The 16,222-nt window shown below is 47.3% G+C and overlaps 1 protein-coding gene across 2 annotated transcripts in view; it reads right to left on the minus strand.

Moving 5' to 3' along the window:
• Psd4 (pleckstrin and Sec7 domain containing 4) overlaps positions 1-16,222 on the minus strand; it is a 35,927-nt gene extending 19,705 nt beyond the window's left edge. The window contains exon 1 of one of the 2 annotated variants that reach the window (XM_029556679.1): positions 16,173-16,222. The gene's annotated coding sequence lies outside the window, so the exon portion shown is untranslated. Of the gene's footprint in view, positions 1-14,393; positions 14,454-16,172 lie in introns of those variants that run through there. The other variant, XM_029556680.1, reaches the window with a different exon arrangement.

Below are 16,222 nucleotides of genomic sequence, written 5' to 3' on the forward strand. Positions count from 1 at the left end.
AGCTGGAGGATGTTTTTTACAGAGAATACTGCAGGGGGAAAACTATGCAACTGGCTGGTGGAAGGCAGAGGCACAAAAAGTGGTATCTAGGGAACCAGGAGGTCACTGCACCCTAGGGATTCAAGACTTTTTCTTCCTTCCTTCCTTCCTTCCTTCCTTCCTTCCTTCCTTCCTTCCTTCCTTCCTTCCTTCCTTCCTTCCCTCCCTCCCTTCTCTTCTTTCCTTTCCTCCTCCTTCCCTCCCTTCCTTTTTTTTTTTCTTTTGTTTTCTCAGGGTCTCCTTATGTAGCTCTGACTAGCCTCAAACTCAAGGGCAATCCTCCTGTGTGTCTGCCTCCTGAAGGCTGGGGTTGCAAATATGCACTACTATGACTGATTTATATGGTATTGGGAATGGAACCTAGGGCTTTGTGCATGGCAGGCAAAGATGCTACCAACTGAGCAACATCCTCAACCCAATGGGGTTTTGTCTGTTTGTTCTGTTGTTATTGTTGTTAATTTTAGGACACCTGCATTGTAATGTCTAATACTGGATTTACTTTTTACCCTTGGCTTACAGATCTAGCCTTGTGTTCTAACTTAAGAATGGGAGAGAGGCTGGAGACAACTCAGTGATTAAGAGCACTGGTTGCCCTTACAGAGGACCCAGGTTTGGTTCCCAGCATCCACATGGCAATTAGCAACTGTCTTTAACTCCAGTTCCAGGGGATCTGATGCCCTCTTCTGGCCTCCTTGTGCATTGTATGAAATAGGTACACTTACTTGCATACATAAAGGTAAAACACTCATACACATAAAATAAACATTAAAAGAAGAGTAGAGAGCAAGCATACAGACGAGAAGAAGCCTTTCCTGAGGAAGAAGGGTAACGGCTTTGGATCAGACAGATGGTGAAGTATGTGGATGTGGAAGCTCACAGACTAGAGTTACATCCTAACTCTACAACTGACTAGCACTGTGACAGGACAACTTCACCTGGTTCCTTATCTCATAAGGAAATCAGATGGAGTAAAGCTACCTAGCAGGTTTGCTATATAATGGGAACAGTCCTGAGCCTCAGGAGGTACTCCAGAAGTGTCAGGCCTACACAGTCTAACTCCAGTGCTCTGCCATTCCCTCAGAGAAGGAACAGTAAATTAAAAAGTACACACACACACACACACACACACACACAGAGCCTTCCTTTTGAAGCTCAGTCAGATCTACATGCCCTGAGCTCTTGGCCGGCAGGAGTCAGCTCTAAGCCCTCTGTCTGGAACATGATCCCCAAACTCACCCGCCCCCCCAATTTAAGCTTTCAGACTCAGCAAGTAAAGTTTCCTTCCTTTCACCCCAGACATTTTTCCTGTGGAAAAAGCATGACAGCCCCTGCTCTTCCAGAGACATGAGAGGTGAGCTGTTTTGTCCCTGTGCAGCCCAGGGGAAGGAACCACCACAAGTGGAGTTCCCCAGAATGGAGGAAAAGGACTGGTGCCCCTACCTAATCTTGGGCCCAGAGTACCGTGAGAACTGAGTAGGGGAGGCCCACATCCTGTTCCCAAGAGAGCCTTCATGCAAATATGGGGCAGAAGAGCCCCCCACCCCACCCTGTGGTGGTGAAACCAGCTGGGGCTCAGGAAAGCGGCAGAGGGTCAGGGGAGAAGGATGGGGAGCTGACATGGATCAAAAGCCCCAGAACAGCTATGAAGGTGAAGGACGACTAGGAGGTCAGTCAGGCCGGTCCTCTCACCCTAGCAGATGGGTTCTGATCTCCATGATCTTCTATGATCCCTATCCATTGAAGAGGGATGTGATGTTCTATAGCCCCTGGAGGCTGGAGACATGGCTACATGGAGCTCATTCTTTAAAGCCTGGATAAGGTCCAATAGTACTAGGTCCAGATGGTCACCCTTTCTCAGCATTTTAGCATAGGAGTGACTCCAACTGTATACAGAATTTTAGGCCCTGAGATATGAGGGCAGGAGCTAGGGACCAGCTCTAGGGACTCGACTATCCCTAATGGACCTTTCAGTATCTTACTGAGGGACACTTTGGGGAAGGGCATGGTTCCTCTTATAGATCAGGACAATTGACCTAAATCTGCACTAAACAACCTAGTCGCTCTCCCTCTAACCCCAGCCTCTCCGGGAGGCCCGAGTGTAGGGTGGTGCTGGAAACCTCCTAAGGACAGAGGCCCAGACTCCATTCCTTCAGCAACCACACCCAGAGCTTTTCTAGCACCAAGGCCTGATGGACTCCACATTCTAGGGTCTAGGGTCAAGAGATGAGACCTCACCCACAACAATCATGAGGACTCTGTGCAGGCCTCCTTGACCTGTCACCTTTCACCTTGCAGATCTCTAGGGGAAAGTAAAGGCAGACTGGTACTCGAGGAGGGCCATTTAGGGGGTTGGCGGAGGACAGAGGCATGGAGTGAAGGTAGGGGAAGGTGAGAATCAAGTGAGTCCAGGCTCCTATCAGATGCCTAGGCAGTTGCTACTCTTTGTAGGAAGTCCTTATCTCCTTCCTGTCCACCTGTCCCCAGCCCCAGCCATGAAGGTCCACATAAGACTCTCCACATTCTAGTTTCCCCCAGGTTCTCCTAGCCCCCACTGCAGGTAGGTCCACCTGGCTCACCTTCAGGAACCAGAACTGGGGGCTGTCCAGGACTCCCCTGCCCCAGGAACACTTCCTGCTGCACAGAGCTCAGCCTGGGCGAATGTGGCGGCTGAAGCTTCCGACTTCCGTTCCCCTCACCACGGTGACACATACCCCTCCCGCTCCCCAGGGCTTCCCAGCCCTCAGAGTTGCTCAGTACCTCACACTTCCTGCCCACAAGACAAAGGCCTCCGTGTCCAGCTCCAGCACCTTTCAGGTCCCCTTCCCCAGGCCCCTGATCCTTGGAAGCCCTTACCCTGGAGCACCAGCCCATAACAAACCTGACACAATTGGACAGCCGCTCTTCTACAAAGCCCACGCCTGGGAGAAAGGGGAAGATGCTGAGGCCTGGGCTGTAAACAGGCCCCTCCTCCTTCCTCCCTGTGGTTCTGCCCCAGATTCTGTCTCTGCCCAGTTTAGTCCCCTGCAGGGCACACAGTAGGAGGCAGAAGGGTCTCAAGTCAAGCAACGTTTTTCTTTTTTTCACATACAAAATTTCAATTTCTATAGGGTTATGTCCCATGTCACGAGATAATGACACCGGAGAAAATTACTATGGTTACCAAGAATCCCCAAACGGCCCCTTAACCAGTTCTCACAGGAACTTTATGTAGTATGACTGTACCCATTGTACAGATCTAGCCACTGCCTAGGTTTCACAAATGGGAAGCCACAAAGCTAGAGCTCAAACTCAGAGCCTTTAAGCACATAAGCCAATTACCATCCATTCCCAACACCTAGGTTCCAGACACAAGACCTAGGATGTGGACAGTATTAAATAGATTGTGGCACTGAGGCCAGAGGGGAGCCACAGTCCACTGCACAATCCACTCATTCTCCCTCAGCCCCATTAACTTTTCTGTCGAGGGTCCAAAGACCCTACTCCAGCCACAGCTCTAGTCCTCATAAACTTACATTTCTCCCTTGGACCTTTTCTACCGGCCTGCCCATACCAGTAGTGCTGGCTACTTTCTGCACAGTACCCATAGTTGAGAGGGCCTGTCTCCAGCTACACTCCTCCCACAGCTCCAAGGAATCCATGGCTATGTGCCAACCTGGACTCACATACCCATCTGGGTGTCCAGGGTCAGAGGCCTGTGTGGCCTTTTCCCACAGGCACAAAACATAAGAGATGGGGCCCTGGTGGCCATGGGGGACCCAGACCAACCACTTTCTGGGACTGACAAGTACTGGGTACAACCTAATCTCTAAGCACCTCAATTCAACATAACCTGGTCCATTCTCTCCTCCACACTGCAATGCCTCCTGCATTTGGGATTTCACAACTTTCCACCCTGCTATGTAAACCACAAACCTAAATCTACTACTTAGAAACAGTTGCCTTCTCAGACTCCAGTCTTGCGTGTGGTATAAAATGTGACTGGGTCACCACCTGCTGTGTTGCAGTCCCCAGTGGGAACATGATACCTGTCCCCAGGGAGCTTCCAATCTAGTGATACAAAATAAAGCAAGCTCGCTAGTTAAACAGCACCTGCTTATAAAGTATGATGAACACTGGGAGGAAGGAGGGGACGGAAACCAGGGAGGGATGAAGGGTGACTTCACATGGAGGTCAGAGGTCAGCGGAGACCCCTACAGAGGTGTGCTATATCCAGGTGGAAAGGGATCAATAGGGAAGAGAATTATAGGCTGAGATCTGCAGGTCGAATTCCTTATCTGGGGTAGAAAAGGTCTCCACATGCCAGGGAACAGGCAGCAGGCCTGACATGGGGAAGTGGTCAGGGACAGGAGGGTCTGGACCAGTCAGAGCCTACTGGGTCCACAACTATAACCCAAGGTTCATCTGAAGTTGGGCAGTTGAGGGCCAGGGAGTATTTCTGCATTTGTTTTCAGAATCATCTGTTTACTGAATGAAGAACAACCATCAAGGGCTTTGTGAGAACAAGACGCCCAGGGTCAGGTGGCTCTGAGGGTCCAGCTAAGGGAGGGCAGGGCACTGTCTTGGATGAGGGCAGTGATGACAGAAAATGGCAGGCCTATGACTGGGGATTTATATCCTGGGGACAACTAGGACAACTTGCTGCTTAAGCTGATGGGAGGTTTCAAAGGGAGAGGAGTCAAAGGCAACTTCCAGACATCTGGTTTGAGCAACTGGATGGTACTAACCATGACATTTGCTGAAATAGGAAAAGAACTGAGAGAGGAAGCTTATGGGTGGAGATCAAGGGTTTGATTTTTCTAAACGCTGGGTTTAGAAAAGTGAGAGATTCAAGGAGGCAACTGCAAACCATGCCTAGAGCTTAGGAGCTTGTGTGGCTAACAATCCAAGGCATCTGAGCTAGCAGTGGTGGGGCCCACCAGGATGACCAGGTTGGGACAGGAGAGGTCTGCAAAGGACACTGGTAAGGGATGGTAAAGGTGAGAGAATCAAGGCAGGTGGATCTCCGTGAGTTCCAGGACAGCCAAGACTACGTACAGAGACCCTGTCTCAAAAATGATAATAAAAATAAGAATAAATAAAATACAGTCTCAGTTCTGAATGAGGAGGAGGAGGAGGAGGAGGAGGAAAATGAACAGAAAGAGAAGGAAGAGGAGGAGAAGAAAGAGGAGGAGGAGAAAGAAAAAGTGGAGAAAGAAAAGGAGGAAGAGGAGGAGGAGGGGGGGGGGGGGGCCCTCTCCTGTTATTGGGGCCTTAAACCTCACTGCCACATGGGCTTCAGTGAGCAAATGCCACAATGTTATGATGTCTGTCAAGCTAATATAATACCACTTTCCATCTATTTGTCCTAGAAGAGAGAGGAGGAGGAGGGAGTGGAGAAAGAGGAGGAGGAGAAAGAAAAAGTGGAGTAAGAAAAGGAGGAAGAAGAGGAGGAAAAGGAGGAAGAGGAGGAGAGGGAAGAGGAAGAGGAAGAGGGGGAGGAGAGGGAAGAGGAGGAGGACAGGGAGGAGGAGGGGGGAGAAGGGGGGAGGAGGAAGAAGAGAGGGTGTTGCCACTCAAGAGAGCAGGTTGCTTCTGAAGGAGGAAGTGGTCAGCTATGTTGAAGGCTATTGGAAGGCCTAGGAGATAAAAAGTGAAAGTGATCATTCATTAAACATGCTCACTGGGAACTTATGGACAAGTGAAGTTGGGAGGGAACGACTGTGGCAAAAGCCAGATAGCCATGAGGTGAGGACAGAGAAGGTAAGGAGGGTCACCAACTTGACTGGAGGCTCTGCCTTCCCAGATCCAGCCTCCCAGGTGACCCACAGCACACTCTCAGCTCCCCAAAGCTGGTATGGTGCTGCTTGGGCCATCTGCCTCCTTCCTCAAGCTCTCTCCTTGTTCTTGGGTCTGTGTCCTGACCATGAACATGAACTTCATTCCCTTCATAGCAGAGTGCCTGTCTGACATACAATTGTCCCTCGGTGATTTGATGAGTGACTTTTCATCTCTTCCTGAATCATTTCAAAGCAATACAATGAGAACTGCACTTGCCTCTCCTCCCTTTCCTTTCAGGCAATGGGTCTTGTGGGAAGGGGGAGTTGCTGAGTGGCTCTAGCTTACATCAGACTTCAAGAAGAATCTCCCAGACTGCTGGAGTCTTCAGGCTGGTTGCATCTCCTATAACTTTCATCTCTTTCTGGAGATTATAAGAAGCAAAACTTGGGGCTGGAGAGATGGCTCAGCAGTTAAGAACACTGACTGTTCTTGCAGAAGACCCAGGTTCAAATCCCAGCATCCACATGGCAGCTAACAACTGTCCGTATCTCCAGTTCCAGGGGATCCCACAGTCTCTTGTCTTCCATGGGCATTGCACGACATGGGTACACTTACCTACATGCAGGCAATACATGCATATACATAAAATAAAATAAAATATTTTTTTAAAAAGAAGCAAAACTCTAGGTGGAGGATCCATTGAGGGCTTCTGGTAAGGGGATGTGACAGTCCCTGCCACCAGAATGCAAAGCAGTCAGCTTTATCTGCTGGATCTCTGTCCCCCAACTCCTGGAGTCCCTCTCCAGCCCACCATGCCCTGCCCAAAGGCCCAGAGGTCTCCTGATCTGACCACACAGTCTGTAGCACACAGCCCACACAGTCTCTCGTGGCCAGAGAGGCCCTCCTGCTCCCTGGAGGTGAGCTGCTTCCTGTTTGCCAGCAGAAGAAGCTGTTCAACATGGTGGTAGTTGTTGAGGTATCTTCTCACACACTGAGCACAGGACAGGGTCAGGGCCATCTCCTGGGAGAGCAGCCCCAGGATTTCTTCCTGTGAGAGAGAGGAGGGGGCATGCAGATGGGCCCCTGACTTATTATGACAGCCTTTCCTGAGGCCCCCAGTGTGCTGACATTCGGGGGCTCTCCTGATGCATTCTCCCTAGGCAGCCGATGGAGGGAAGAGTATCACTGTCCCATGCAGAGGAAAAGACTGGGGCTCGGCGCAGTCACTGGCACTTAGTAAACAGCTCTGCAGACCCCAGCAATTACGTTTCTTGCACTATGTCACTGCCATCCACACACTGCAGATACAGGCGCTGCATCACTGAAGTAGAGGACAGGCCTTCTTCAGCCAGCATAGCTCATACGGTTTAACTCTGAAGTCTTTTCTCCCAACCCTTAAAACACTAGAGCTACAGAATGTATGAAATCTAGGGGGTGGGCACTGTGATTAAGATGTATTATATGAAATGCACAAAAACTCAATTAAAAATTTATAGTTAAAAAAAAACCCCAAAAACCAATAAGCATACAAAAACCTAGCTAACTCTAGAACTGGTAGAGCTGAATACTGAACCAGCAGCTATGAGGCAGGGTGACAGGGAGGCCTGATATACCTCATATAACCTTGAATGCGTCCCTGAAAAAGTTCTTTCCTTTAGAGAGACCTGAAGTAAGGCAGCCATGTGCTCCTTTCTCCAGAAAAATAAAGCCCTTTCCCTGATAGCTCTCTGAACTCTGCAAGCATCTGTCTCCAGGAAGGACATGGCGGCCTCCCCAGACATCCCTCTGGCAAGTTACATGCTTACATCACACTGGCCTGGAGGTTGTTCCCTGGGGATCAGAGCAGAGAACTAGAGACAGGGAGGTGGGGAACAGGACTTCAGTGGTTCACCATATCCAGGGCCAAAGGTACTATCTCCTGAATGTCTGTGTCCTAGAACCGGGGTAGGGGGAGCTCTTGAAGGCAGGACAAAAAGGAAGGGGGAAAGAATACATGGGCAATGTCATGGTCAATCTCCCCACACATCTGTAGGCATCAGGGCTGCCCTCAGTTTCCTGCAGAAGCCAGGAAGTGAATAGCTCCTGTGGAACACCTACACAAATATATGCACATGTGCACACACAGCCCTGCCCACATTCACCCACACCTATACACAAAGGAAAGAAAACTTTCTATATTCAATATAATTTTAACTTTCCTGAAACCTTGTTTGTACACTTAGGTAAATAAACATCAAAACATAGTTTGATAGATTTCTGTGCATTATAATGGCAGGCATAATTTCTTTATGGTTGTTTAGAACATATAATAATTTCAGAGCATAAATATGTATTACATTTATCATCTGCAAAAACAATAAATAGATCAGTAAATTAAATTTGTTGGACTAAATAACAATGGAATATCTCTGCCCAGTTTAAATACTGGGAGATTATTTTACAAACTCTGTCCCCTCACTGCTGGTAGAGGCTGAGAATTATAGATGGTGGCAATGGATTCAGAAAGTCTGCACAGGTTTAGAGATTTTTGTTTTGCTGTGTTTTGTCTGGTGCTGGGGCTAGAACCCAGGGCCTGTTGCATGCTAGGTAAATGCTGCACCACTGAACTATATCCCCAGTCATTATTATTGTTCTTGACCCTTAAATGTCACTATCTCACAAATGGCTATCAGTATAACCTCCCTGTAGGAGGTGTTGGGGACCCACTCTGAATCCCCCGAGTTGCTGTTATTTGAAAATAAAGACATTTGAAATTCAACAGATGCAGAAAGGAGCCTTCTTGGAACTTCCTTTACTTGACAGAACGCAGCAGCTTCTGAGAAGTAGGGCTGCCATAAATGCCTTCTTCAGGGAGTGCCTGCTCCAGGAAGGGAAAACAGAAATAAACCTAACCAATCCCTTCTCCAGTGAGTTTTATGGCTCCAAAGGAAATAACAAGACCACTCAAACCTGTACAGACATTATCAAAAACTTTCTCGTTTGTTTTCTCTAAAACCATCTTTCTCTCCCACAGAAATCTGTTTATTCTTCCCATAGAAAGACTTTTCCTGTCCTTTTTTTCCACTATTAGTTAGGCCTTTAACGTAAACATTTTAAAAACCAGCTATGCCTGTTAATCTGCCTTCAATTCCAGCAATTTATTTTATAGGTCCCAATCACTAAATCCAAGCGGGCAAAGAAAAAGTTTTATCCTCCCCTACATAGGGTTGGGAGGAAGCATCTGTCCTGAGATTAGCTCCCCCCTGAATCCATAAATCTTAAGCTATGTGTGTTTAAGTGGGTGTGTAATATACATAATGAGTATGTTTTATAGTTAACCATTTATCTGAATACACATTAGAAAAAATGAAACTGCTATAGCAAGCCTGTGGTCTCATAGATGTTATTTCTCGGGATAAGTTGCTAAAATAGGTAATGCCTACTTTATGCTATTTTTAAACATGTGATTTAAGGAAAAACTACTTAAATAATATTATAGATGAAAAACTCTTGTGCCAAAAATTATGACCAGGACACATCACTGAGCAGACACTCTGTACAGATGGGTCTGGGCAGTTCCAACACTGTCCCCTTTTGAGAAAGAGCAGATTGTCTTCCTCAGAATGCCCATGTTTTCCCCCGATCAGCCATTAATCACTCACTAGGAATCCAGGTGTGTAGGGTCAGCAGCAAAGCAAGACTTAGTATTATAAAAAGAACAGGTATGCTTTGACAGGGTGAAGGAGGAAGACAAGGGAGGTATTTCCTGGGCCACCAGAAAGGTCATGCTTTCCCTTGGGAGTGCCCATGCTTAATCCTGCCTATAGCAATAAAGCCCTGAACTCAGTTGTCCAGAGCCATCTGCACCAATGGAGACACACTCATGCTCCAATCACATCACCCTCAGGGGACAGGTGTAGCCTGGTTAGGCAGCTCCAGACAGCAGCAGTGCTTGGGCCAGCCAGCTCCTCCCTGCTAGACTGAGCCAGCACATTGGGCTTCTTAAGCCATTTGTTCTTTTCCCGCAGAGCACACAGAGCATCTTTCACAGCAGGAAGGAAGGGATGGCTCCTTAGGCCTTGTCTATAGCCCCATTCCACACTTGTGCCCATGTTCCAAATTGTCAGTGAGTCTGTTCAAAACTGTACCATGAGCTGGCCCAGCCTGCCCATCCACTTCCTGTACAGCTACCCCAGGGTTCTTGTTCTGGCCAGGCCTCTCTAGCCCTTCACTCTTCTATTCCCAGTGATTTCACTCATGTACCAACACATCACTCCTACCCTGGAAATCTATACCGACTGGACACATTCCAACCCCAGCATCCCCTCCCAACACCCTCACTGCCTTGTCCTGTTACATTAGGGAAATCCAGCCCTGGCAATGGAAACCTCGCTCACTTTCTCCTCTGTAACTACTCCATCCTTACTCAGAGCTGCAGCTCAGACTGTCTACAAGCCTCTCCTGAAGACCATGGTTGGGCCTTCCACTGTCCTCTTTGTCAGCTCTGTTCCCTTCCCCATTCTCCTATGGCCCTCTCCATCCTTCAGGGCTTCTCCCACAATGCTGCTCCTCCATTCACCCTTTCTGGACCAATCCAATAGGAATCAATTGTTAGACTATTTCCCGAAACCCCAGCAGAAACAGAAACAGTGGGCTACGTGTACACCTGCCAGTGAAACAATTCTTAAAACAAGAAGATAGAAATGACTTTATCAGGTAAGAAAAGGACCGTGGGAACTGGCAAAATGGCTCTGTGGGTAAAAATGTCTACCAGCAATCCTGAGGACCTGAGTTCAACCCCCAGAAGTCACATGATAGAAGGACAGAACCAATTTCCACAAATTGTCCTCTGACCTTCACACACTCCCGGTGGCACACTTATACCCTGCCCACACATACACATATAATAAAATAAATAAGAAAAAGATCATGACTTACAGCACATATATAAGTCAGCATCATATTTTTTGTAAAATATGCCCAGCTCAAAGGATAAACCAATCATAAATATATCAGGGTGGTTGCTGCTCATGAGGTTGAGGAGGTATGACAGACATGAGACACGAGATTCCTTATAATTCAACAATGAAAAGAAACGAAAAGCCCAGCATTCAATTTAAAATAAAGGCCACATACTATAGCTTCAATCTGCATTAGAGGCTCAGTCCTCAGCCCAGAGTGCTATTTAGGGAGATGGTAGAGCCTTTAAGAGATGAGGACTAGTGGGAGGTCTTAGGTCATTGGAGGCATCTCAAAGCAGATAAGAGGACCCCAGGCACTTCCTTTCTCTCTCTTCTGCTTCTCAGCCTTACCATAGGCCAAAAACAACTGACCATGGTCTGAATCCTGAAAACTGTAAGCCAAAATAAACTTTTCCCCTCTATAAGTTGATTATCTCTGTTATTTTGTTACAGTAATAGAAAGCTAACAAATATACCAAGAATATAAACAGTACACAGAAAGAGTTTGAAACATGTGAAAAAGTCATAACACCATCCATCAGAAAATAATATCTATTAAAAATACAGTGTCATGTCATTTTCAAACTGACAAGACCAGCAAGTTGACACTACCCTGAGTTGGTGGAGCTGTGGGGAAAGCAGCACTTTCATAAGTAAAAGTCATGCTGTGTCATTGGAGAGTGAGTTGGCAATATCAATCACAGTCTAAAGTACTCTTCCTGTTAATCCACATTTATGAGTTTCTCCTGCTGAAACAATCTCAGAAGAGAGATGAGTTACAAGTAGGTCTAAAGTGTTACCGTCTGTCCTAACAAACAAAAATAGGGAGTTGACCTATAAATCCATAGTGAATGGGCTTGATAAACATGGTACATCCACCCATTCAGCAAGATATGCCACATTTGCTTTAAAATGATGAAATCTGTTTAGGGATCTTGAAGATTGGCTGTTAAGAATGATGGCTAGGGACTGGAGATAGTTCAGAAGAACACTGGTTGCTCTTGCAGAAGACCTGGGTTCAGTTCCCAGCACTCACACAGCAGCTAATAAGCCAGTCCCAGGAAATCAGATGCCCTCTTCCAGCCTCCTCCCCACATGCATTCAGGCAAAACACTAATACCCATTAAAAAAATCTTTTAAAAATTTTATTATTTTATTTTATGTGTTTGACTGTTTTGCCTGCATGTACGTAAGTGCATCTGTGTCATGTAATGCCCACAGAGGTCAGAAAAGGACATCAGAACTGCTGGAACTAGAATTACAGACACTTGTTAGCTGCCATGTGGGTGCTGGGAATCAAACCCCAGTCCTTTATAAGAGCAGCCAGTGCTCTTAACCACTGAGCCATCTCTCCAGTCCACAAAAATCTTTTTAAAAAACAAAAAACCAAAATATATATCTTCAAGAAATTGCCTTTGAGGGTATAGCCATGGTTATGGTTCAAAGACAATTTAGCCCCCAGACTCCGTATTACATTTATATTTCTATCCTTTGCTAAAAAAGCTTATACCTCCTGAGCATACAGCCCTTGTTAATCACTTAAACTCAGAGCACAAGATTGATTTACCTATTACTCCCTGAATGTCTCTCCTCTCCCTCTGAGGTTGATACAGATTACCAGCCCCCAGTTTCATCAATCATTCCTTCCTATAGATAAAAGGAGCTTAAAGCTGCATTGAGGGCTGGGGATGGAGATGTATCTCACTTTGTAGTGTTTGCCTAGCATACATGAACCCTGGGTTTGAGCCCCAGCACCACATAAGCTGGCTGTGGTCACACACACACACACACACACACACACACACACACACTTGTTTTCCTAGCAGTCAATTACTATGATCTGAAGGTGTCCCCTACTTTTTCAGGGGCTAGGAACTTAATTCCCAGTCTTATGCTAATTTGAGAGGTGGGAACTTCAGCAGGCGATTGGGTCATGAAGGCTCTGCTCTCAGGGATTCATTCATTCATACATTAATATGAATGGATATTACATGAATAATTTTATTATAAAGGCAGCTCTGTGACTAGCTCGCGCACTCTCGTCTATTATACCTCAAAAAGAAGATCCCCATTAGATACCAGCACGACAATCTTGGATTTCCCAATTTCCAGAACCACAATCTAAAACATCTTTTTTCAAATAGACTACCCAGTCTCAGGGTATTTTGTTATAGCAAAAGAAAACAGACTAAGATAGCAATTTCCCTGGGAACACTCCTCCCCACCTTGGCTAAACTGCAATGGTATCCATAGTCCAGGTGTCCTGTCTCAGACTAGGGGAGGGACAGTAGAGGGAATAGGGCTGGTTTAGGGAAGTACCGGGATAAAGTGATAGCTGAGGAGCCACACCACCCACATGGAAACAGAAATGGAACCCTGGGCATGAGGCTGAACCAAACCTGACCAGCTGACCCTGCACCCTCATCCTCTCCACTGTTTGACAGCCTGGGACTAGCGCTTACAGGAATGAGACACAGGTGCATCTACTTTATACAGGGACCGTTTGCAAGTATCAACTTCATTTTTCTCTAAAAGCTGAACAGCAGACAGAGCTCTACCTTGATAGCATCTTAGCAGCAATGAATTCTAAACTGGGTCTTTGAGATTATTACAACACAACGGTTAAAAGCAGAGGTTTGAAAACTCCACCAGCTGCTGGCAAATTCTGAGCTTCCATTTGCTGGCCATGTAAGCTTGAGCAACTTTCTTTCTCTCTCTGGGCCTCAGCTTTCTTGTGGGACAAGAGCATATACCTCAAAGCCTTGCTGAGAAAGTTGTCTGTTATTATTACCCACAGGTGCTCAGAGACAACATGTCACATAGAACATGCTTGGTGAACTCCAGGTACTCTGGACTCCAGCTAGTTTTGCTTTAAAAATCCTCCAAATGGGATCATTAAAGATGAAAATAAGATGGTTGGGATTTTCCCAGACAGCAACAGATTTCCTGCCATCCTCAGTTTTCAGGGTTATTGCATGTCTGCCTCCTACTCTAATTCTCTTTGTGTGGGCCCACAATATGTTGATGGGTACTGAATGTCATTACACCTGCCAGGAGAAGGAGCTCCCTGGGAGACCTAGCTCCTCCCCACCCCTGGTGACAGTCTGTGATGGTTAATCTTAATTAGCAACTTAACTGGATTAAAAACCACCATGGAAACATGCCTCTCTGGGTATGTCTATAAGGCTGACTCGAGAAAGGTTTAATTAGAGAAGGGAGACCCACCCAGAATATAGGCGGCACCACTGCGTGGGCTGAGGTCCCAGGCTAAGTGCATAGAAGAAAGTGCACTGAACACTGGCACTCAGCTCTCTCTGCTTCGCGACTTTGGATACAATGTGACCGGCTGCCTCAAGCTACTGCTGCCATGTCTTTCCCACCACGATGGACTGTACCCTCAAACTGTGAATCAAAATAAGGCTTTCTTTCTTTTTTTCTCTGTCAGGTATTTTGTCATAGCAAGGCCAAAAGTACAACTTCTCACCCTGACTGTGTCAACAATCAGGCCTGAACTGGACTTCTATCCAGAGCCTGTAAATCTTTCTGGTACAGCAACTACAGGAACTGTCTGCTTTCCTGGATGGCTCTGGTTCCTGATGCTGCCAAAGTCACTCCAGCCTCCCTCCTACCTCTCCCACATGTTCAGTGGATTCACACCTCGCTTTGAGCCTTTGCACTGGCTCTTCCCTTTAAAGTAGGAAGCTTCATCCCCTGGATAATCCCATGTCTTCAGCCAAGTCACACACCTCCTTTCTCTTGGCCTGTACCAACCACTCTACTGCACACCTGAGCAGCTGTAGCCTTCAAACCCCTTACACTGCTTTGTTTTTCTCCATAGTATGTAATTCTCTTGTGTTTAAATTGTTGTAGCTTGGCATGGCAGTCCACACATTAATCTCAGCATTTAGGAGGCTGAGGTAGGAGGATCATGAGCTGGATGGAGGTCAGCCTGGGTTACATACCACATATCGAGTACTGATCTCAAAAATAAATAAATAAACTTGTTAAATGAGTGAACAGCAGGGGAAGTCTCTCCTGGAAGGCAAAGATCTTAGATTTAAGTCTCCCAATAAGAAATGCTGTCAGAACTTCAGAGACAGCTTCTTCCCACCTTGTCTACTGCTCACTGACCCCTTCTAAGCAGCTTGTAACACCCCACTCACAGCTCTGCACCTCCAGACTTGAACATCACTTAAGAACTCTGCTGTATTTTCTAAGTAAGGGACAGTGTCTTTCATTTCCCTGCACGCACCTCATCACTCTGTCTTTAGGGTGTTGTTTTTGTTTTTGTTACAGCATTTATCACTCTGAAACAATTCATCGGCTTACCTTACTTTGCCTCTCCCACAACTCATATATAAAGGAGACCAATGTATTCCCAGTGCCTATAAGCCTGACTGCAATTGCTGCTCAATAAGTATCTGTTGAATAAATGAAGGAAGGAATAACTCTTCCACATTACCCTCCACAAAGAGAAAATGCCAGGTCAGGAAGAAAATGAACCACTGCACTCCACACTGTCAAAACTTGACCTTGACGTGTTTCCTCAAGCAGAGGGGCTCATAAACATCCAATTAGATGCTAATTACACCCAATCAGCTCTGGAGTTGGGGAGGGGCCAAGCTAATGAGGTTTACAGGCAATTGAGGCTGGAGATGCCCAGCACTTGACTTTGATACTGATCCTGACCTAGACAGGCATGCGGTGGACAAGGGGGTCTGATGAGTGCATGTTCTAGGGTAGCAAAACCCACCACGTGTTGCCTGGGGAAAAAAAAAAATCCTGCAGAACTCTGTGTGCCGGGCTCCCTCTTCATCCTACTGCAAGGACAAACTAGACTCAATCCTAGGACCAGAAAGGAACCCTCGAGGGATGTGACTATCGGCTGAGTGGACGCTGTTTACCCTCCCGGGAACTACTCCGATGTTTTTTGGACAGACACACCAAGCGTGTGGCAAACAGCTGCATTATTCTTAATGCCAGTGTATTCCAGTCCGTCGCTCCCACCAAGCAGGGAGGAGCGTCCAGTCTCGAGTCTCAGTTATTACGTGCCCCAGGGACCACTGGGGAGATTTGGAGCAAAGCCCTCCGTAGCTTCAAGGGATACCTGCTCTGGTGGGAACCTGGAGCCCAGATCCATCACCCTAGCTAGGGAGTCTGTGGATACCAGACTGACTCTCAGTGGGTGCAGCCAAGTCTGCCCTTCGGTTAGACTGGATTCTTGAGGTCCCCGCTGGCTCTGGACCCTCCTGCGGCCACTCCCCAGCTCTGATTCCTCGCTCGCAGGGTCCCGGCCCCCGTGGCTGTCGGCAGGTGCTCCCCTACTCAGCTGGACGTGTGCACAGCTCAGCCGCGGTGGAGACTACGTAGCCGGGCCGGGGTGGCGGCAGCTCGTGCCCTGGCAACCCCAGCGTAGCCCTCCCCTCCCGTCCTTACCCACGTCCCGCCGGGCTCCTGCTGAGGCTGCCTCGGCCGGGGCGCCCCAT

The sequence above is a fragment of the Nannospalax galili genome, unplaced genomic scaffold (assembly GCF_000622305.1).
Source record: "Nannospalax galili isolate Female #2095 unplaced genomic scaffold, S.galili_v1.0 scaffold1267, whole genome shotgun sequence".
Lineage (NCBI taxonomy): Eukaryota > Metazoa > Chordata > Mammalia > Rodentia > Spalacidae > Nannospalax > Nannospalax galili.